At 40.7% G+C, this 23,518-nt stretch overlaps 1 pseudogene; it reads left to right on the top strand.

The window, feature by feature from the left end:
- The first annotated feature begins 743 nt into the window (after positions 1 to 743).
- On the top strand, positions 744 to 861 carry LOC124614533 (annotated as a pseudogene).
- Positions 862 to 23,518: the final 22,657 nt, after the last annotated feature.

Raw genomic sequence — 23,518 nt, 5'->3', positions numbered from 1 at the left:
ATAGAAGGATTTCTGGTTTTAGGTTGTCTGGCTTAAAGAAGGATATCATTTGTAGACAAGAACTGTTGGATACTACCGTAGTTATAACGGTGTGAAGCAATGCGGAGAGTTTCTTTACAGGTCCGATGAATCTATCTCTCAGCAGATGCCTCTGTTAGGCAAGACGTAGCTTTTTGGGTCTTCCTTCCAGATAAACTTGTATTGTATCCGTTTCTGTTACTTAATTTCCTTTCACTAAGAAAAACAACCTGTAAACAAAAACGGTCAAATGATTTGTGAAATGGTTTCTCCAAACCTAATAAATGCCCTATGTGATAAGTCATCGGATAATGACATGCACATATACACATTGTGGTAGTACTGCGTACGCAGAATATGAAAGGGCAGTGCAATGATGGAGTTCCATTTCAGAAATTGTTAAGGAATTCATTACTCCGAGGTCCACAGTTTCAACAGCGTACCGAGAACACTAAATTTCAGGCATTATCTTTCACCACGACCAATGCAGTGGTCGACGAGAGCAGCGGCATTTGTGTAGAATGTCAGTGCTAATAGAGAAGCAACACTGCGTGAAATAACCGCAGGAACCACCTTATACATATCGTCTGGTGCTATTCAAAATTCTGAGACTGTAAAGTAAACACTGAAATTCCCAGTAGGCGCTTCATTTGATGTTCATGGGTTTTAGCACAATTCACACAATTCAAACGCGCTTAAAATGTTTCTCTAATTTATTTATTACCGGCAACGGCCTTGCCGCAGTGGATACACCGGTTCCCGTGAGATCACCGAAGTTAAGCGCTGTCGGGCGTGTTCGGCATTTGGATGGGTGACCATCGAGGTCGCCATGCGCTGTTGCCATTTTTCGGGGTGCACTCAGCCTCGTGATGCCAGTTGAAGAGCTACTCGACCGAATAGTTGCGGCTTCGGTCAAGAATGCCATCATAACGACCGGGAGAGCGGTGTGCTGACCACGCGCCCCTCCTATCGGCATCCTCCACTGAGGATGACACGGCGGTCGGATGGTCCAGGTAGGCTACTGGTGGCCTGAAGACGGAGTGCTTCTTTTATTTTATTTCTTACCTGTGACGGTTCGATTCCGGCACCTGTGGCCGCCCCTTTGAATTCCCGCCAAGGGGCACCTCCGGTTACCGCAATGACTGAGAGGGCGCACCGGGATCGGTCGCATCCGTGCTGTTGGCAGCGCGCGGAGGGGGACGATGAAAAAAAAAAAAAAAAAAAAAACTTATCGCCGTGACAGAGACGGCTGATGAACAGTGCCTGCAGTCTTTGCACTGAGAATGCGTTGGACTAGTCGGGGCACATGGTCGGTCAACCAGAGGTTCCAAGGCGTTGTGGGATCGAGTGGGCACGAAGAGCTTCATGAAGGGGCCCTCTGGAACCGCTACTAACTGTCGTCAGCCGAACTGTGGACTCTGAGCGACGTTAAACTGCCACATAAAAGAAGTTGATGTTGGTCGAGATGGTCGTTTGCAAGTGTTAGCTTGCGTTGATTCGTGTGGCCATTCCGGCTCGTAAAGTAGCATTTACTGCTCAGACGACTGAAAGACTTAGTTGGTTGTAGTGAAGTATTGTCGTTGCGCATCGTCATTATTGTATTGAGTCCACGTGGTTTCGGATGCGCGTGGTTGTCTTGACAAGAACCATATTTATTACATCATGTTTACTCTTTGTATCCTGTTATTCATTTGATTATTGCCGAAAAATGTGTCGTTCATATTTTGCAAGGATGACTCTATACGGGAACGTTGACGTGTGATCTATCAGTTCAAGGCAGCAATTGATACGTCTATGAGTGTAATGATTACGTGTGGTCATTTTAGTATTATTTATTTTGAAATGTAGGAAGGTGAATTCAGAGCGTAAATGTAAATGTTTCTTGTTAGTTGTGGTCATTTTAGTATTATTTATTTTGAAATGTAGGAAGGTGAACTCAGAGCGTAAATGTAAATGTTTCTTGTTAGTTGCTGGAGAGACCTGTGCGATTTCTGTCTGCCAAGTTAGTTAATGCGATTTGTTCTTTATGTAAAGATTATCTGTGGACGCTTTCACATTGTTTATTCTAAATAAGAGAATGTTAACCCACTACATAATTTTAAAGTAGTTTTGGTTTATTTCAAGTACCCATTACATATGCTAATTTCTTGTTAATTGCTAGTGACATTTGTGCGATTTCTATCTGCCATAATAGCAGATTGGATTTGTTTGTATGTAAAGAATATCTCTGGCCCCTTTTAAAATTGTTTATTCTAAGTGCAGAAAGATGAACCCAGCAACTATTTCGAAAGTTGTTTTGATTGACTCGAACGTTCGTCATGCTGGTTAATTAACTGATGTCTTAATATTTGCCGTTTCTTAAAGGTAAAAATGGAATGAAAGTTTAAATTCAAATTTTCCCTGCTCATTGATCTTAAAAGTTGTATTTAAAAACCTTTATGAGATAAAATGGTTTTACCCATTCTTGTAAGGCAAACTGGGAGTTCACCCCTTGAGTTTTGTTTAAATGTTTGTATGTAATAAAAGCATGGAACTTTGTTCGTTGGAATGTCATTACGTATGCCTGTAAACCCCAGCATCACCGTTCCATTGTTACGTCACAGTACCTTCAGACAAATCATGACACAGAACGGTTGACCATTTCTTTCATTTGCTTTTCATTTCCAAATTTTCTTCGGAAAGCATGAAATGTCATCTATTTAACCATCGATCGGTATTCTTTTATTGTTAAGAGTATACAGATGAACAGAAAGCAGACAAGATTCAGTTGGTGACTCAGTATTACTTTTATTTTTTGAAACCAAAAGAAGGATTTCGCAATCACTACTGCGGTGAGAAGTGACTTTCGAAGTTGTTCAGCTCTTGAGACAGTGGACTTTAACGCTTACTGTTATCCTTGTCAAAGAAGAGCGATTAGATGGTAGTTGTAAGGATCTTTCCACTTTAAAGTGGTGCTCGGCATCAAATGCTGGAAGGCCCCTGAATGACGCATATTCTTCCACAACTTCTGATCAGGCGCATCCGTAGAACCATTTATATTCGTCGTTGTCGTCTAGATCGAAACAAGTGGCTAATAATCTGCTCTAGAAATGTCTTTAATTTAGTACTTTACTTGAAATAACCCATTTCAATAGTTAAATATCACACCATTGCTACTTTTTTAAGCACAATAGCTACGTCTTGAAGAAATGAACTTCCTGACTCGTCATTCACATAGCACGTGACAGCTCTTTATGAAACAATTCAGTTTCCTCTGAAACTACCATTTACGTTTCTTCTAATTACACTGATTACATTCAAGTTTTTCTTAAAGCTAGACCCCAGGCTGATCAGTTTGATATCACCAACTGTCCATATGCCGATCTCAGTTTGGCAATGAAAATTCGGTCAAATATCCGTTGTGAAATTTATCCTCAAGTAAATCACGAAGTTTTGCTTCATTTCCGTCATCACTTTCAAGCAATGAAACATTTTTCTGCAAGATTAGACATCGCACTGGTTAATTTGATACGCCATTTGTCCATTTGCCGCTCTTCGTTTGGCAATGAAAATTCCGACAAAAATCCATTGTGTAATTTCCATGCAGTCATGTTTCGGCAGCTCTAGGACATTTGATCAGCCTGCCGCGGGGGCCGAGTGGTTCTAGGCGCTTCAGTCCGGAACCGAGCGACCGCTATGGTCGCAGGTTCGAGTCCTGCCTCGGGCATGGATGTGTGTGATGTCCTTAGGTTAGTTAGGTTTAAGTAGTTCTATGTTGTAGGGGACTGATGACCTCAGAAGTTAAGTCCCATAGTGCTCAGAGCCATTTGAGCCAAAGGCACTACTTTAAAGTCGAAGGATCCCAGCAACTATTATCTAACCGCTTTTTTTGACGATGATAACAGTAAGCGTTAAAGTCCACTGTCTCGAGAGCTGAACAACTTCGAATATCACTTCTTATTGGAATAGTGATTGCGGAATTCCTTCTTTTGGTTTCAAAAAATAAAAATAATACTAAGTCTGCAACTGAATCTTCTCTGCTGACTGTTCATCTACATACACTTAATAATAAAAGAATACCGGTCGATGGTTAAATAAATGAATTTCATGCTTCCCGAAGAAAATTTGGAAATAAAGAGACAATTGAACCGTTTGAACATTTGACCGACGACAGTCACAAACTTGAACACGTTGCAAACTTAATTCTGATGAGGGAAATAAACGTCATATTACAAATAAACTAACTTTCAGAGCTAGTCAATAAAGACGACGTATGGGTTAGAGAAAATGGAAAAAAGCAAATGGTGCGGGAAAGCTACGGAGAGTAGTTGTGCGGGTGAATCATATTTGAGAAGGCGGGCTCCCTGCCGTTTGTTCTTATTGGATCCGGTAAATGCGCCGCGCCGCTGCATCTGTGGCGTGCAAATAAATGCGGTGGTTCCCCGCTGGGCGGGACGGAGTCCTTCCTTAAGCCCCCCGCAGATCCGCAGCAGGCTCTAAACAGCGCCCACCGCCGTCAGCTGGCAGAGGCGGGGGGGAGTGAAGCAGCTGCGGACTCCCCAGCACAACCACGTCCGCTCCACAGGCACCAGATTTCTCCGGCAGCGCGGCAACAGAAATGCCTCTCTACATAAATACAAAGTGCGTCGTTCGGGAGGACAATATTACTCCGGCCAAACCATGAATACATTGAGGCGGTTATTCGGTATCGCGCATAGTTATTCCCTCCCTCCTTGTATGTTGAAAGAAGAAGAAGAGGAACCTGTATGAACTACACCCGAGACCACCCTGTCGTTACGCAAATGCGGTCCAGCTATTGCAGTGGCAGAGGGTAATAAACTTCCGCTGTGGATGAAAACATGCTTCGAAATACTGCTAAACCGGGAAAAAAACGTTAAGATTCTGGGAGACACTAAAGAGTGGAAGGGAAAGGTGAAACAACAATAGCCCACTAAAAGACAATTCCATTTTCCACCTCGGCTGTATTGTGCTCACTACTTATTTCACCTCGACGTATCACTTTCAAATGCTGACTCAGACCCTCGTAATTTTACATAGGCACCCCGTGTGGTTGCATACGACTTAGGTCTCTCATTTACATACGTAACTTCTGGGGTAGCAGACTCCAACGAAAAAGTTCCATAACTGTCAAAGATTTAAATAACACTGCTGCCGCACTGGCATACATACGTAAATGTAAGAACGAATGATATACAGCACAGAACACTGCTCTCCACGGGTTGATTTGACTTTGTCTAGTCTGCAATAAACAGTTCCAAGATGTACTGACACAGGTCACCACTCTACAGCTGATGGAACCTAACGCTATGTGAAACCAGAAGTTAAATCTCGAACATTTTTAGACAATGAAATTGAAAACCTTCCGAAACTTTCTACTAGTTGTAAAAACCGAGAACTCAACTGGCTGAAAAGACCTAGGACTATCCAACAGTCCCGACCGATCGCCGAGTCATCCTCATCAGATCGGTATCCTCGGGCGTGGATACAGAGCAGCGTTTGAATAGCACAACACAAAGCTCTCTCGGCCGTTGTCAGTTTTCGTGTCCTGGAGCCCTACTACGCTCTCAAGTCAATCCTCAGTTACTGGTATCACGGAACTCAGTGCACCATGGCCATGCCCATGACTGTTCAGATAGTCACCCATCCAAATGCCAACAAGTGTGTAACTTCGACGATTTGAGGACAACCTAAGTAGCCACCGCATTACGACTCTTGACATTACAGTAGTTGCAGTCTCTGATATAATAACACACAAGTGATTGTAAAATATCTGGACACTTACTTCTTACACTTACACCACTCCATTTCATCAACTACTGCGCTGAAGTTCTGTAAATGCCTGATGTTACGTAGCTCTGTTGTTCCTTCAACATTTGTACTGCTCTCTTTTATCACGTGAGTAAGTTCAAATGGTTCAAATGGCTCTGAGCACTATGGGACTTAACATTTATGGTCATCAGTTCCCTAGAACTTAGAACTACTTAAACATAACTAACCTAAGGACATCACACAACACCCAGCCATCACGAGACAGAGAAAATCCCTGACCCCGCCGGGAATCGAACCCGGGAACCCGGGCGTGGGAAGCAAGAACGCTACCGCACGACCACGAGATGCGGGCACGTGTGTAAGTCTCCATTTTATTGAGTACATCGCTACGTCTCCCTTTCTTGTTTGTAAGTAGTATTTATAGGGCTCTCCCGGTCACTGAAATAGTGTGGGCTGTCTCTTTCAGACGTGATGTCACTGTGGAATTATTGCATTCTGTCAATATGGTACGCTCTTTTCAATATGGATTTGAAATTACGTCCCATCTGACCTACATACATTTTCCTGGTGCCCGTCACAGTTAATTTTACGAATACAAGGCCACGAGAAGGGGCGCGATTCGTTGTTTGTATTTTGCATGAAGCTTTTCATAGCGTTCTCATTACGAAACCTGATTTTTACTTTTCGTATTTTAGCGGAGCATTAACTAGGTTCTGTAAGAAGTAAGGTGACTTGAGAAGCAACTCGAACACTGCAGTCACTAACAGAGGGCAGCCGTAGGAAAAATTCGGAAGAATCTAGTGCATCTGACGGAGCGGGACAGAAATGCAGGGAGAGAAGGGTAAACTTCTTTCTTATGCAGGAGATTTGGGTAATCTGCGGTGATGCCAGCAGGCAATACACTAAAATAGGGATATTTGATAGAGGGCAAGATGGCCCAGTGTTGCCACTGATTCAGTTTTTACATAGAAGAGACAGTGAGGGAAATAAATATCCATATGTAAAGATCCATAAGTAAGAGTGGTTCGTTCCCGACAGAAAGTCAACACGAAGTGGTTCGATGACAACACGGCTGCAGTCTCCGAAGATGAACCGGAATTCAGTTCAAGGTAATGGCAATAATTTGAACGTAGGCGAAGCTAATGGTGCGAGGAGCAGGTGGTCGTAATGGATGCGTAAATTCTATACACGACAAAAGACTCTGGAAGACTCATTTTCGAATGTTCGAATGTGTGTGAATTTCTAAGGGACCAAACTACTGAGATCACCGGCCCTAGACGTAGACATTACTTAAACTAACTTACCCTAACTTATTCTAAGAACAACACACACACCCATGCCCGAGGGAGGTTTCGAGCCTCCGGTGGGAGGGGCCGCGCAATCCGTGTCATGGCGCCTCTACCCGCGCGGCCAATCCGCACGGCGAGACACATTTTCTCATGTAGCAAATAGAACAGATAAATAAGGAAAGGTCAAGAATGACGTGATTAAAAGGTCAGAGGAATGAGGAATAAACACGTCTCGCAACAAATTAACGAGAACTAAGAACGGTGGAACCCATCTTACGACCTGCGTCCTTAAAACTGTAGTCGAAGGGTTTGAGGTCGTCCACAGTGTTGAATGCTGACAAAGGACATAAACGAAGTACTGTATGAAATCAGTCTGATGGTAATGAAAGAATTAATCGGGATGTTTGCTGCTAGTCAGCCGAAATGAAAGTCAGTGGAACTTGGTACTTCATTTTTGCTTGAAAAATTTGGTATCCCTTACACATATTATTGCCAGAGATCGGATAGTGCATAATGTTCACATGCAATGTGAGTTACACATTCACTAGTAGCTGCTAAGAGAATTTCCTCCGAAATAAGTCTGCTAGCATCAAATACTGACACAGAACTGTGTCATCGCAACTGTACGTCTGAATAAAATCACTGAACGGAAGTGAGAGACGGAGTGCTCCACGCCCGCGGTCAGATATGCTAATGGCAGTGCCAGGATGGGAAATTGGACTGATTTTGACATCGAGGTTTGACATACAGCAAATGACGTTGTCATAACGTCATCGGCTGCTAATCAAATTTTCGCTGACATTAAAAAATGGTATAAAGCTAATTCACTGTCACTAAACTTTGGAAAGTCCCACTATATGCAATTTACAGCGTGTAAGAGATTTCCTCCCAAAATGTGTATAATATATAAACAGATGCAGATCGAAGAGGTTGACAGTGTTAAATTCCTGGGATTACAATTCGATAATAAATTCAATCGGGTAGAGCATATCATAGAACTGCTGAGCGCCTAATCAAGTCTGTGTTTGCAGTGAGCATGGTGTCAGACGTAGGAGATATAAGTAAAAAAAAATCCTTGCATGCACTGCTTACTTTCATTCTATCATGTCATATGGGGTCATATTCTAGGGTAACTCATCAAACCGAGCAAAAGTTTTTAGCTTGGAAATGTATATAATAAGAATCATTTGTTGTGTAAATTCAAGAACATCATGTAGAAATCTGTTAAGGGAATTTTGTATTCTATCCAATGCTTCTTAGTATTTTGTTGTTGTTGTCTTCAGTCCTGAGACTGGTTTTATGCAGCTCTCCATGCTACTCTATCCTGTGCAAGCTTCTTCATCTCCCAGTACCTACTGTAGCCTACATTCTTCTACATCTGCTTAGTGTACTCATCTCTCGGTCTCCCTCTACAAGTTTTACCCTCCACGCTGCCCTCCATTGCTAGTATATTTATCCTTTAATGAAATTTGTAATATATCTCTAATTGCAACCCATACCCCAGTTCATAGCATCAGTACTAGGAATAGGAACAATCTACATAAAGACCTTAAATCAGTTACCTTGGTCCAAATAGGGGTTCAATATTCTAGAACGCAAATTTTCAATAAATTGCCAGCAACCATTAAAAACTTGTTTTCAGATAAAGTCTTTTGAACAGAGTTTGAAAGACTTTTGGATGGGTAACTCATTCTACTCTTTAGATGAACATCTTAACAATGGCTATTAGACGATCTTAAGCAAAAATGTCTGTTGGATTTCAGTTTCGACAGCACTTGTTCACAACAGTCAAGATTAGGTATTTTGTGTATGATCAATTCATTAAAAGTGCATAACTATGTTTCGTTGTGGCAGTGCATTAATTCTGTAAATATTAGGAGTTCCAATTTACTGCGATGTATTAACGTATTTTGACAATCTCCTGACAAATAATCAGCATAGTGACTATTATATTCAAATATTTTATATGTTATTCTTTCTGACGTGTTCCACACCCACGAGAAACTTCTCATTTTTGCGTCTATGGAACGTAAACCTATTCTAATCTACTCTAATAAAAGTTCGCCGTATGGTGGTATGTTCGGCACGTTTTCTACAGCGTGTAATCTGACTCGTTACCTGAGGATAAGATTGGATCACTTGCAAATGGCTACAGAGAATAATCTGAAATAGTCGCCAAAAGGAAATAAAAGAACTATAAAATGCCGAAAGCGCTATAATTTAGACAACTCCGCAAGACTGTCGATCTAAAATTTGGTAAATGACCTTTCTCTTCCCGTGCTTTGGATAACACGTACTGCATGATTCAGAAATCCGAGCCGGTAAACAGTTATAAAGCACGTGAGCACTAAATAGAGTAGGTTACAGTGTCTCATTAAGTTTTATTTGTTTAATATTTGATGACTTTCGTCACAGGATGAGTGACCTGAAACCATTTCGCACTGTATGTACTACTACAAAACATAACAAACAAAAAAAAAGAAAACTTTGTTCCCCGTTTATTACACAATAGTCCCATTCTGTTCTTTTTTGAAGGAATGAAGGAAGATTGGGTTTAACGTCCCTTCGACGTCAAAACCATTAGACACAGAACACAAGCTCCGATTGTGTGAAGGATGAGGAACAAAATCGGCCCTGCAATTTCACAGGATCCATCCCACACAGAAATTTAATTTCACGTACTGTTGATAAATGACAACCGAACCCAGCAGACAAAGATTCTTGTAGCGCATTCCTATGCAAAAATACGTATGCTAATCAGTTAATAAGAGACATCAAAAGAAATGAAAAAAGAAAATGCAAGATAAATGTAAAAATCCTATGTGAAATTTCCTCATCATCTGTTTGCCTCGGTGGTGCTCATCCGAGATCCTATTCGCTGGCTCATGTGGAGTCGTCGTCAGACCGAAAGGAATGAATTTAGTCGTACAGAATGTGGATTGTGCAGCAGTACGGACGTCACGTGTCACAGAAAATTACAACTGGGTTTTTCGCCCTAGTGAAGCGTTTCGTTCAAGCTTGGGCCCTACGGTCCAGTGTTTATTTTTCCGCGCGGTCGTCGTGCAGAGTTGATAAAATATGTGTTGTCACGAAATACGCGTGAGGGACGCCATGCAGAAAGCTGGACTGAATGGGCGTTGACCGAGGAATTCTCTGAGTTGCCAGCAGCACGACTATCGCTCAAAACACCTGTTCCTGCTATTGTGCCGAGTAGTAATATGACACGAACCACACTTCACGCTAAGTAAATCTGACATATTATCATAATTTAGCTGAATATGTAAGCAGTATCATAATTAAAAACGTAGAACAACAGGAGCAGCAATTTACTGTAACACGGGGAATACAGTTCCGTCTAACATGGTCACGCTAGCGAGCCGTTTGCAAGACAGCTGCTATTGTGACGCTACTAGCCACCACTGGTTTCAGCGTCAAAATATATTATATGGATATGGTGTCTGTTCTTTCGGACATATATGGTGAAAATGTGTGTGTCGCGGGAGGCGTGCGCGAGATAGTCAGTGCAGACGCAATATTCTCTGTGACCTCGGTGGCTCAGATGGATAGAGCGTCTGCCATATAAGCAGGAGATCCCGGGTCAGAGTCCCGGTCGGAGCACACATTTTCACCTGTACCCGTTGATATACATCAACGCCGGTCATCAGCTGAAGGTATTAATATATAATTCTGATTTCAAAGTATAATGTCCTAGTCAGCCAAAGATGTATTTGAAATATTAGCATTTCGATTAAGCTCTCCTCTGATTTGGCCCGAATTTAGCCAGTAGCCCATGGTTGTCGAATGCGGTATATGCATACAGCGACAGCCACATACTTTGGTGTGAGAGGACATCCAACTATCCAACGTGATACAAGATCGATAGGCCGACTGATCCCTGTACCCTTGCTTTCAGGATTACCCGACTTCATTCCGATAAACTGTTTTGTATTAAATCATCTGAAAAATGAAGTCGACAACACTTCAGTAGATAGACTGAAGAACTGGAGCAGCGAACTGTGCGATATTGTCACTATGAACAGGTTCTCAAATGTATTTTATCCGTTTCTATTTATATTTTTTGCAGCTCACTGGAGAAAGCAGTGTTGCATCAAAATGCGAAAACTGCATGTGGAACACCTCCTTTCACACTTAACTCAGGTATATACAGTAAATTTTAATACGTAGCGTCCTGTTGTATTTCTTGTTCAAGTGGGGTATGGCTGAAACATGACCCTAAGTACATCAGACGTAATCGAGAAGTCCACAGTTCTGACACATTTATAGTGACAAGGGTAGTACTCCATAATAAAGTAATGATGATTTCATAAAATTACATTTTATATGGTTCTCTTAATTCTCCACTTGAAAATAATTTTGTTCTTCTATGATTATCTACATTTTTGTGCTCTGGTTTTGAACGAAGCAGATTGTAAATAAATTTTCACTGTCGTTCATAGCGTTCTGTCAACATAAATCTCAATATAGGTAAATAACATACGGTGAAGTCTTGTGCCTTGGAACGCTTTAGAGAGTATCGGTTCTAGTAACACATGAATAGAATTTTAATGTATTTTGTTATTCCGTTTTTCGATTATAGTAGTGTAGTATTTTCCAAGATACAACATGATTATGTACTAGGAACAAATATTGTACCGGAATTTAAAACTGTAGTAATCTAGAAACTCTTGTCAATACTGTATTTAATAGTTGAACTGTTACGTTATTACTCTATCACACCAATAATCAGTTAGTAAAATCAAATTAAACGGAAGCATTATCAGACACCAGTTACAAGCTGAATGACTGTAATTGTGACATTAAGTCACGATGGAAGAACGCAACTATACACCACAGTTGCTTTTTTGGTCACAAAACAGGAAGCCACCAGCTGATAGACCAATCACTTTATTTGACGCGTTTCGCAGAGAACCCATAATGAGATTGTCTGCAAAGCAGAAATACATACCAAATAGCGGAAAATGTAGCTATACAAAGAACATACAACACTATCTTGAAAATTAAATAGCTTAAAAACACACCATTAACGTTTTGGTGATCGGCTACATAAGACAGTATATAATAAACAATTCTGTTATGGCATACTAACTAATTAAGTATAACGCAGAGCCATAAAGACAATTTAAGCCGCCAGAGGGGGACGATGAATACAATAGCAGCGACAGGAGCACAACTTTTTTTCTATTTCGTAAGAAAAGTAGTATATAACATTAAACATTTACAAAAGTTTATGAGATGTGAATAATAAAATGAACGAAGAATAAAAATTTACAGTTATATAGAAAAATATCATGGACAAAAAAGACATACATGTAAACCGACAAATAAACAGAATAAAAATTCCGGAACAGTTACATAAATTCACAACTTCATACAATATTGCATAAATGAAACAAGTGAAGCAAAAATTTTAAAAACATACAATGCTATAGAAAAAATAAAAGCAATCGTAAGACGGCACGAGGACTCAAGTTTTGGTAAGATTAGGTGAGGGAGATCATCAAAGTAAAAACCTCAGGCGTCTACAAAATTATATGTGGTTCCTATGATTTAGTTTACATGGGTCATAATTGTAGGAACTCTGTCACTAAGTTTCGTGAACAGATGCAAAAATAATAATGCACTTGGCTTCCATTTATCACAGAAGGGGCACCTTACATTACTCACAGATAGAGGACTACAGGTACCTCATGTTGAGCCAAAAGGGTGTAAGCTGGCTATGTTAGAGGAATTAGAACCCTTCACACACTAATCGCGCAACTAAAAGCAACTAGTTCTTTAAAATATTTAGTGAAATACTGGGTCTAAAATTCCAAACATTACCGTATGTGCTATCCTGTCTTTTATGCATCTCTGCCTCCATGCAGCTGTTTCTCACACTTACCCCTTTTGTTATATCTATTTCTCGACGGTTCGAGTTCCAGTCATCTTTGACGTGTAACACTCATATATGAAGCAGGTGGTTGCCGCCACGTATCCAAATGTCCTCCAATTTACTTTGCTTTGCTATGCCTTTTAGTATTACATCATGTACTTTATCTTTTAACGAGTTATTCTTGGACGATCTTCATCACCTAATCTTGGAGCGTTTGAGTCCTTGCCGTCTCTTACGATTGCTTTTATCATTTTTATTTTATTATACCTTCTTAAACTGTTTTCCTACACTTGTTTCATTTATGTAATTTTGTATGAAGGCCTGAATTTATGTAACTGTTCTGGAATTTTTATTGTGTTAATCTGTCAGTTTACATGTATGTCTTTGGTCGATGGTATTTTGTATATAACCCTGAACTTATATAGTATGTTCATTTTTTATTCACTCTTCATAAACTTTTGTAAATGTTTAATTTTGCATGGAGGGGAAAATCTCCCTCTCTGGCTGGGTGGCGCTACATTTACATGGTTACTATGCAATTCACATTTAAGTGCCTGGCAGAGGGTTCATTGAAACATTTTCATACTACTTCTCTACCATTCCACTCTCGAATGGCGCGTGGGAAAAAGAACACCTAAATCATTCCGTTCTAGCTCTTACATTATTTTATTATGATGATCATTTCTCCCTGCGTAAGAGAGTGTCAACAAAATATTTTCGCATTCGGAAGAGAAAGTTGGTGATTGAAATTTCGAAGATAGACCTCTCCGTAGAGAAAACCGCCTTTGTTTCAGTGACTGCCACCCTAACTCGCGTATCATATCAGTGACACTATCACCCCTCTTGAGCGATAAAACGAAACGAGCTGCCCTTCTTTGCACATTTTCGATATCCTCCGTCAATTCTACTTGGTAAGGACCCCACACCGCGCAGTAATATTCCAGCAGAGGACGGACAAGTGTAATGCATTAATTTTTTCGTAAGGCGGGGCCACAGTCATATTTCTTTATAGTCAGTACCACCATTAGACTATTGTTTATTGACAGTGTTACATTTACACGTACACAATCATGATTTCGGCTTCAAAGTACCATTATCAAGTGTTTTAAGTGTTATACATTGCCTAAGATGGCATTGTATATAAATAACAGTCAAATGGCGGTACTGACTTTAAAGAAATGTAATGTAGGCTGTCTCTTTAGTGAGTTTGTTGCATCTTCTAAGTGTTCTGCCAACAAAGCGCAGTTTTTGTTTCGCCTTCTCCACAGTATTATCTATGTGATCTTTCCAATTTAAATTGCTTGTGATTGTAATTCCTAGGTATTTAGTCGAATGGACAGCCCTTAGATTTGTGTGATTTGTCTGAAACCCAAAATTTTTTGGATTTATTTTAGTACCCATGTGGATGGCCTCGCACTTTTCTTTGTTTATTGCCAACAGCCACTTTTCGCACCATACAGAAATTCTCTCTAGATCATTTTGTAATTGAAATTGATCTCTGATGATTTTACTAGCCGGCCGCGGTGGTCTCGCGGTTCTAGGCGCGCAGTCCGGAACCGTGCGACTGCTACGGTCGCAGGTTCGAATCCTGCCTCGGGCATGGATGTGTGTGATGTCCTTAGGTTAGTTAGGTTTAAGTAGTTCTAAGTTCTAGGGGACTGATAACCACAGCCGTTGAGTCCCATAGTGGTCAGAGCCATTTGAACCATTTGATTTTACTAGATGGTAAATCACAGCGACATCTGCAAACAATCTAAGGTGTCTGCTCAGATTATCACCTAGATCATTTATGTAAATCAGGAACAGCAGAGGTTCTATGACACTACCTTGCGAAACGCCAGATATCACTTCTGTTCTATTGGATGACTTACCGTCTATCGCTACGAACTGTGGCCTCTCTGAGAGGAAATCACGAATCCAGTCACACAACAGAGACGATAATCCATATGCACACAATTTGATTAATAGTCGCTTGTGAGAAACGGTGTGAAAAGCCTTCTGGAAATCTAGGAATATGGAATCGATCGACAGCACTCATTACTTCATGGGAATAAAGATCTAGCTGTGTCGCACAAGAACGATATTATCTGAATCCGTGTTGGTTATGTATCAATAAGTCATTTTCTTCAAGGTGATTCATAATGTTCGAATATAGTATATGCTCTGAAATCCTACCACAAATTGTCAGTGATAGGGGCCCGTAATTCAATGGGTTACTCCCATTTCCTTTCTTAAATACTGGTGTGACCTGTGCTAATTTCCAGTCTTTAGGGGCAGCACAGGCCACCCAAAATTTAAGAAAGGAAATAGGAGTTAGCCACTGAATTATTTTGTATTCATCACTGCTCTCTGGTGGCTTAAATTGTCTTCCTGGTTATGACGTAGTAGCTAGACAGTTAGTCTTCCATGACATTTTTGTTTGTTACATACTGTCTTTATATGTCTGATCACTAAGACATTCATGATGTTTATTTCAGCTGTTTATTTTTGACGATACTTGTAGTTTCATACGTCTGAAAATTCTTTTCATAGTTCCATTTTATATTATTTGGCAGATATTTCTTATTTGCATATAATCTGATGATATGTTCTGGGCAAAACGCGTGAAATAAAGCGACTGGTTTATCAGCCAGTGGCTTCTTATTAAGTGACCAATACAACAATTGTGAGGTACTCCTATTGACAAGCCAAAGAAATTCTGAAATATAGCCTATAGCAAACTAACACAATTTTCCATTACCAAGATAAGTAAAACTATTAAGAGCTTAACGGAACTCAGTCCATTTGCGAATATCACATGTTCCGTTGTGGAAGACTTCTTCCGTTTCATGGTGCAAAATGCAAGTGACCAGGTGTGGCTTAACTGTACGTACACAGTATAACATGTTTTAGAAATATATTGGATTTTACTCAAAATAAAATTCTGTAACTCAGGAATTAATTATATCTTTCAGTTAGCTTTTTATTTCATGTTACACACTTCTAGAGGTTGTAGAAAGGAGTGAGTTGACCAGGTTTCACATATGAACCCGTCGTTCAACGACTGTACAGAGCGTCAAAGTTACAGGTGTCGTCGTCTGTATATATAAGGTGATTCCGTGATGATGTTACAAACATTCGAGGATGATTGAGAAGATTAAATGTATCAGTTTGAGGTATAGCCCACGTACCGGCAACTAACGAGTTATAAGGGAAAACCGTTCTGATACCCCTGATACTGAAACATTTCTACCGGTACTGTTGTTGCTAAGATTGTACGGTACGCAACTTTCAGAGATGGTAGTATGGTTAAAGAAAAGAAAAAATGTCCAGTAAACATGAGATCTAAAGTGCCTTCCTGAGCACTTGTTCAATCGCAGTGATGTGTCTCACACTGGCGAAGATGAACAAGTGCTCATAGTTCCTCTGGAATCGGTTTTTGAGCCCATCTTTACTAGATATTTTTTCTTGTCTTGGTCCATACAACCACATCTGGAAGTCCAAACCCTATATTCTTAGCAACAACAGCAGCGATCTATGTTTTCCACTGACAGGAGCATCAGAACGATTTTAGCTTATAACTTCCGACTTGTTAGTTTCGGAACATGGACCCTTACCTCAAATTGATGCATTTTTCTGCCTCCATCGTCCCTGACAGCTTGTAACGGAATCATGCAGTATACAGGGTGATCATTAATAAAACTGACAAACTGCAGGGACCGATTACTGACTGAAAACGGAGGAAGAAAGGTCCTGTGAACATGTGTCCGGAAATGCAACGTTGCCACAGTAGACGGCGCTGAAAATGGAAGTTCCTCTGACCACGTGCCGTGTGTTCCTCGAGTGTTGCTGGCTGTGTGAGTGACGCAGCGTACTGTAAGCAGCAGAATGTTCCGGTGTTCAAGTCGGGAAGAAGCCGAGATGGTGTTTGTGTACGGCTAAGCAGATGGAAACGGTCAAAAGGCAACACGGGTATACCAAAACAAATACCCTCACAGAAAACAAACGACCGTACCGGGACGCGGCGGACTGTGCGTCCGCCAGATTTGGAGGACTGGGTTCCACAGGATACTGAATCGAACCCGAGTACAAGTTCCAGGCAAGTGGCCCTCCAACATATTGTGAACCAAAGTACGATTACGTGTATCCTGCATGAAAACCGCTCCTGTCCCTGTCAGAACAGGAAGCAAAACGTTTCCCTGCGTGGGTCAAGTGATTTAAATAAGTTTGCCACTTCATCTACTTGGTGTTCCACAGGGTTCAATCATGTGTCCCCTTCTGTTCTTGACATACGTGAACGACCTCCCTTCCTATCTGAAGCAGGAAGCTGAACTGCATTGTTTGCTGATGATACAAGCATCACTATTAATCCAGTAAAAGAAACTCCAATTGAAAATGATGCAACTAAGGTCTTTGGAAAAGTCATTAATTGGTTTTCTGCAAATGGGCTTGCTCTAAACTTTGAAAAAACACAATAGATCCAATCCCCTGCTGTAAAAAGTACAGCTCCTTCAATAAATGTAGCACATCAACAGAAGTTAGTAGTCAGGGTAGAGCATACTAAGTTTTTGGATGTACCCATAGATGAGAACCTTAATTGCAAAATTCATATTTTGGATTTGCTAAACCGACTAGGTTCAGCAACTTTAGAAATCAGAATAATTACCAGGATATAGAAATCAGTAAGCTCACATACTTTGCATACTTTCACTCTATAATATTTTGGAGTAACTCAACATTTAGACAAAAAGTATTCACTGCTCAAAAGAAAGTGGTTAGAATAATGTGTCAGGTCCATAGTCGCACAACTTGTAGTCATCTTTTTAAAAAACTGGGAATTCTTACAACAGCCCCACAGTACATTTTCTGACTAACGAAATTTGTTCTCAACAACATGGACCAGTTTAAAAACAACAGTGACAGTCATGATTATAATACCAGTAAAAAGAAAGACTTACACTGTCCTTTACTCAACCTTTCTTTGGCAAAGAAAGGGATAAAACACGCTGTTATAAAAATTTTCGACGAATTATCAGATTAAGTAAGATGTCTGATAGACAGCAGTAATAGCTTCAAAAAGAAATTGAAATAAAATCTCCTAGACAACTACTCCCTCTATACCATAGATGAACCCTTGAATAGGAATAAATAAATCTATAAATACAGTATATGCATTTTGTGCCATTTAAGGGGATAGGGTAAAAAACAGAAATATTAATCTTTAACTCTGATTCTTGTTTCATATGTGCATTCTTTGTGCACTTGACTCGTTCCACATCGTAATGGTTACCGTTCCGTGAGACTGATCAATGAAACACGCAACCAAGTAACTAACTAGCATGCAACACACAGGAAACGCACGGCAAGTGGTCAGAGGAAGTGTCATTCGTCAGCGTCGTCTAGCCTAGCAACGATGCATTTCTGGACACGCGTTCATAGGATTTTTTTTCCTCCGTTTCGAGTCACGAATCCGTCCCAGGAGTTTGTCGGATTTATTAATGTTCATTCTGTGTATACACATTCACTGGCCCCAGCGCCTAAAACCTTGACACTCTGTAGCGTTATTGGATGACTTTTAAGGGGCGGGGTTCTTAGGTAAGACTTAATTACTACACCACCTTCTACAACCTCAAGTTATTTATAACATGGATTGTAAAACACCCTGCATGCAGCACTTAACTATGTAAAATTCCGTATGTTTGCAACTGCCGCTCACAACACGACAGTAGGAAATACTAGTAACTAGTTACCATGGGCGTCTCGTGTGCATTCCTTCATGTTTCTAATGTCACTTTTTAGATTGAAATAGCGGTCAGACAGCATCAAGATTTGCTAAGTACGCTAGCCTCAAGATATGACATTCACCCCAGCAAAAGGCAATGAGCAGATGTTAGTTTACTGTCACCCTTCCCCGAAGGTGTGATACTGGACATTAACAATTTCTTCCAAGTATTAATATTTACACAGGCCGCCGTGTAATGAGCTTGTAACCAATGAGGGATCGTAGTTCCACAACATTAAGCTACTGCTACAGATAGACTATCAGAATAATGGGTCTTACATGTTTGAACAACGTACTAGAACTGTCTTTACTCATTATCTCCGACTTCGGAAAGAGAGAGACAAAAGGAGAGGAATCCAATGATGAATTATTATTATAATGATCTGTGAGCTATGTAGGCTGCATCTACTTAGTGCCAACGGCTTCATTTGCAAATTTTGGAAGTACTAAACTGATTCATAACCGCACTGGAGGCGTGAAACGGACTGACATAACAGGTCGTAGCTGCTGATTCACGGTTATCTCGCAAACGTTTCGTTTTCGAACCGATGTTTCTTGGAATTTGTTGCTTGCTTGTATAACCGTATACATTTATCTGTATCAGTTCCCGCTAATAATTGTGCTACCTCATGTGTTTTAACTGGTTTTCGCTTATGTAATCGCTACAAGTGAATGGGGATACATCTGCTTTACGTTCTGTAACTTGTGTCTTCCGTCAAGCAACTTCGTCATGTTTAAGGAGAAAGACATTAAAAGATTTTTGTGGTTCCTGAATGTTTCAGAACCGTAAGAAAATGAGAAACTGTTATTGCTTAATAGGAATGGAAGGTACATGGGAAATGAATGATCATTGCTGTCATACGGTTGTCACAGTCGAAGAACCGACATAGTTCAGGAAATCATTTAGTGCGGTACTTCATTTCTTGTACTGTTCAGTAATATTATGAATAATGACCTCAAAGTGTTACGAATATGGCGTCAGCGACCAAAAACTTGGGTTATGAAGAGTAAATGTGAAAGGATGAACTTCGGGTACCTTGTAGACGTGAAACTCATTCGCAGCGAAGCGTTCTCTTACCCATTGTATGTCACGAAAATTAACTTCTGGTCTTTCGGCTCTGCCGTTAGACACAATATCCTCAATGCTTTTACGTCCATGTCACAATAAAGTTACAGGAGCCTATTATAATCTTGTAGAAAGTCAACGCTTCCTCCAGCAGAAAGGCGGCTGAATTCCACGGAGTTAGAGCAAACATCGCTAAAGAATCTACCGTGCCTGTGAGTGCTACTTGGATGCTGTCTGCCTAGAGCATCTCCCCACATAATTTGCTAACGAGCCCTCCCTAACAAACCAACATGTAGCGGACGCAGTCCCTAAGGGAACAGTAAATTTGACGGAGCGGTACCTCTCTTTTCGTGTGGCTAGGATATTGGATTACCATGTAGAAAAGTCAGTGCTGCCTTTCTAAATGTTCACTTAGTAAAATGTAAACTCATGTGTTTAATAATGAAACTCCGTCTACATGTTTATGAACGAAAATAGGCTTTAAATGAGGGTAGCGCCACGTAAACTCTGTGTGAATCCGGAGTGATACATTCCGATTCAGTGAACGACGACATTTTCTTTTATAATTTAGCATTTATCTGAGGTCACTCCCTTTAACTTATCAAGCTAAATCACGTCAAAAATTGATTTTAATGCGCTGATCCGGTCACGTGATTTTTCGTATTAATAGTCACTCTAGCTTACATTAACGCTGGCGCAATGACAAAACTCGGGATGTCAGTTATCGCTGAAACAACCGGTTTTCGGTTATACCGATTTTTTCATTTATATTTGGACCTGACTGTTAAAACCACTCAACCGGTTTCTGAAATAACAGATTTCGGTTTTTCACTGCTATTATTTCCAGAAATACACGTACACATCGAACAAACACTGAAAAATTCTAAGACGTCCTCTGACTTTTGCGTTATATGTTCCAATATACGTAGAATCAATATATGAAATAAAACAGCTAAATGAAAAGAATCATAGACTCTCCACCTTTCCCTGCTTTTCATGAATACTAAAAACGTCGGCAATATTCTCCTACTTATTCTAATGTTTTATACCTCGGTTCAAAAATCGTGTTGTAATCGAAGATCACATCACTATTAGGGTATTACGAGCAGGCACTGTTGAAATGTGAAAACTGAAGTTGGAGAACTCTGTTATTCGTGTTAAGTTTTCCCTTTTCCATGGGCTAAATGCAGATCAAAGCTATGTAGACACAGGCAGCTTATCAGTTACTTTCTATTTTTACTGTAAACTATGAATGAATTTTTAACTTCTTAATTTATTATTGTTGCCATAACTTTCTTTCTATTTTATTACTTCATACGAATGACACACAAATAATAATCTTTTGCTTAAAACTTCTCCCTTTCTGTTTCGTTAATTATTTTGAACGAAAAACCGTATTTGGTAAATATATATCTTTACATTTTACCGCAAATTTGAACACGATTTTGTTACTTGCAAAACCGAAAAACCGAATTGGTCGTATTTAGAGTTACTGTTACACTCAAGCGCTTGTCCATTTGACACAGTTCGATCATTCACAATCTCATCTCTAAACGCAAGTCCAATTTATAGAAGATTGTAGAGTAAAATACTGGGGCTTCATTCCCTGAATTGCTACAGAACTAAGTAGTTTCCATAAATGTTTCCCTTTATGGTCGATCTTAGGTCCGCCTTATTTAGCACTGCTACATCTCCTTAGTCACAAACAGCTTCAATTTTTTTATCTTTATTTCAATAATATACTAATTGTACATGTTAACCCACCTCCTAAAATGATTAGTGGGTCATAAAGTGATACATAAATTGGATTACGATGTAGCTTTTACTATTACAGTTATGTTAGTGAGCTACTGCTTAAACTTCTACAGTGTGTTAGTTTTCTACAACAATGGGCAGTTTGATCTAACCTACTTGTTACTTAACTAATCTAAAATGACTATTACCTGCAGCGTCAGAGGTGTGCCAGTAGAGTACAAACCTACTTAGAATAGCCAGGCTCCATTAGCTAACCCCGAGGAGCATGCCCTTGGCACTGGGCTGACCGAAGTTAGTATTCGCTGCACTTTCCTAAATTAATGTCCTAAATCTGTGTCCTACAAAAAACTAACTTAGCCTACGTCGTATCCGGTGCTTTTGTCGTAATCGGTGGTGTTGACCCCAACCCGCTAGTCCCGTACGTGGGCTGTTTCCAACTATGATGGAAGTCGGCCATTCCACGGACAGGCGGTATGGGAATGGGATCTGGTCTCAATCGGTTTGATATACGAGTTGGTACCTATTCTTGGTCCCTCAGGTATTCTGCTAACACTTTCTGTGATACCCCATCTGGCAATGCATGCAAAGTGTCAAAAATGTCTTCTTGGCTAAATGGTTCAAATGGCTCTGAGCACTATGGGACTAAACATCTGTGGTCATCAGTCCCCTAGAACTTAGATATAGTTAAACCTAACTAACCTAAGGACATCACACACACCGATGCCCGAGGCAGGATTCGAACCTGCGACCGTAGCAGTCGCGCGGTTCCGGACTGAGCGCCTAGAACCGCTAGACCACCGCGGCCGGCAAAAGTGTCTTCCTGTCTGAGTAGTTGGTATGTTGCGTCATTATTTGGAACTCTGTCTCCGAGTGTTGTCGCGACATCATTGAAGAGAGGGCACTCGAAAGCCACATGGTCGGGAGTTACCTCTGCCGCGCCACAGTCACACTCGGGGGTTGCCCTTTTCCGAAACCGACATAAATATGTCGGATAGGGTCCATGGCCAGTGAGAAAGTGGACGAGTCCTCGTGTAGGTTCAAAATATTTCATACCCCCACGCTCTTTTACATATGGTAAAAACTGGAAATTTCTTCTCGCAGTTTCTTCTTCCTCCCAAGCCCCATAGAAAGTTTTCGAGAGACGAGGTGAGAAGTTTGACCCTCAGGACATCTATGAACACGCTGTACTGGCAAACGGACGAATTGCTTTTGACTGTAGTAAGACCTGGCCAGACGACCACATGCACACGTACTTCCCATGACGACTCAAATAACAATTGGACAATTAAATACGCACAACAGCCGACTTGTTATGCAGGAGCTCCGTAAAGAGGTGGAGGAGAGGAGACTGGATGTGCTCGGAGCCGTACTCCCAAGCTGGGAAAATAGCTTTTGCAGCCGCAACATGGCAATGAGTCCTCGAGTAGGGTTTCGTCTCTCTCACTCCCACACTTCAGCGCATAGTCCTCATTCAGCACAATACACGGCTTCCCCATCTCGCGGCGAATCTGCGCTCTCTGTAGCACACTATCCCGGGGCGACAGGGATCGTTTCACGATTCCTGACTCTTTCGGCCATATAATTAGATGAGAGCGAAATGCTCGTTAATTCTACATGTATTTCTGTCTCTACTTTCAACAAATAACATGAAAAGGCTCTTTGTGGGTAATTGCACACAATCTAGAAGCGCAAGCAGTTACATTGTGGTGAGGGGTGATCCCATCTTGGGTGGTGTCGACACATAATACACTGCTGGCCACCGTAAATGCAACACCAAGAAAGACAAGAGGTAGCACAACAAGATTTATTTTGTAGATAACATGTTGACCAAGTATCAAATGATTACGTTTACAGACGTCTGTGACATGTGGTTCCTGCCAGATTCAGTAGCCAGAGTAGCCGCCATTGTTGGAGATCACCGCTGCCACACGTCTCGGCAATGAGTCAAAGAGACGTTGGATGTGTTC

Source organism: Schistocerca americana, chromosome 4 (assembly GCF_021461395.2).
Source record: "Schistocerca americana isolate TAMUIC-IGC-003095 chromosome 4, iqSchAmer2.1, whole genome shotgun sequence".
Classification (NCBI taxonomy): domain Eukaryota; kingdom Metazoa; phylum Arthropoda; class Insecta; order Orthoptera; family Acrididae; genus Schistocerca; species Schistocerca americana.
Note: the sequence above shows the minus strand (reverse complement) of the source record. Positions and strands in the feature narration are given on the sequence as shown.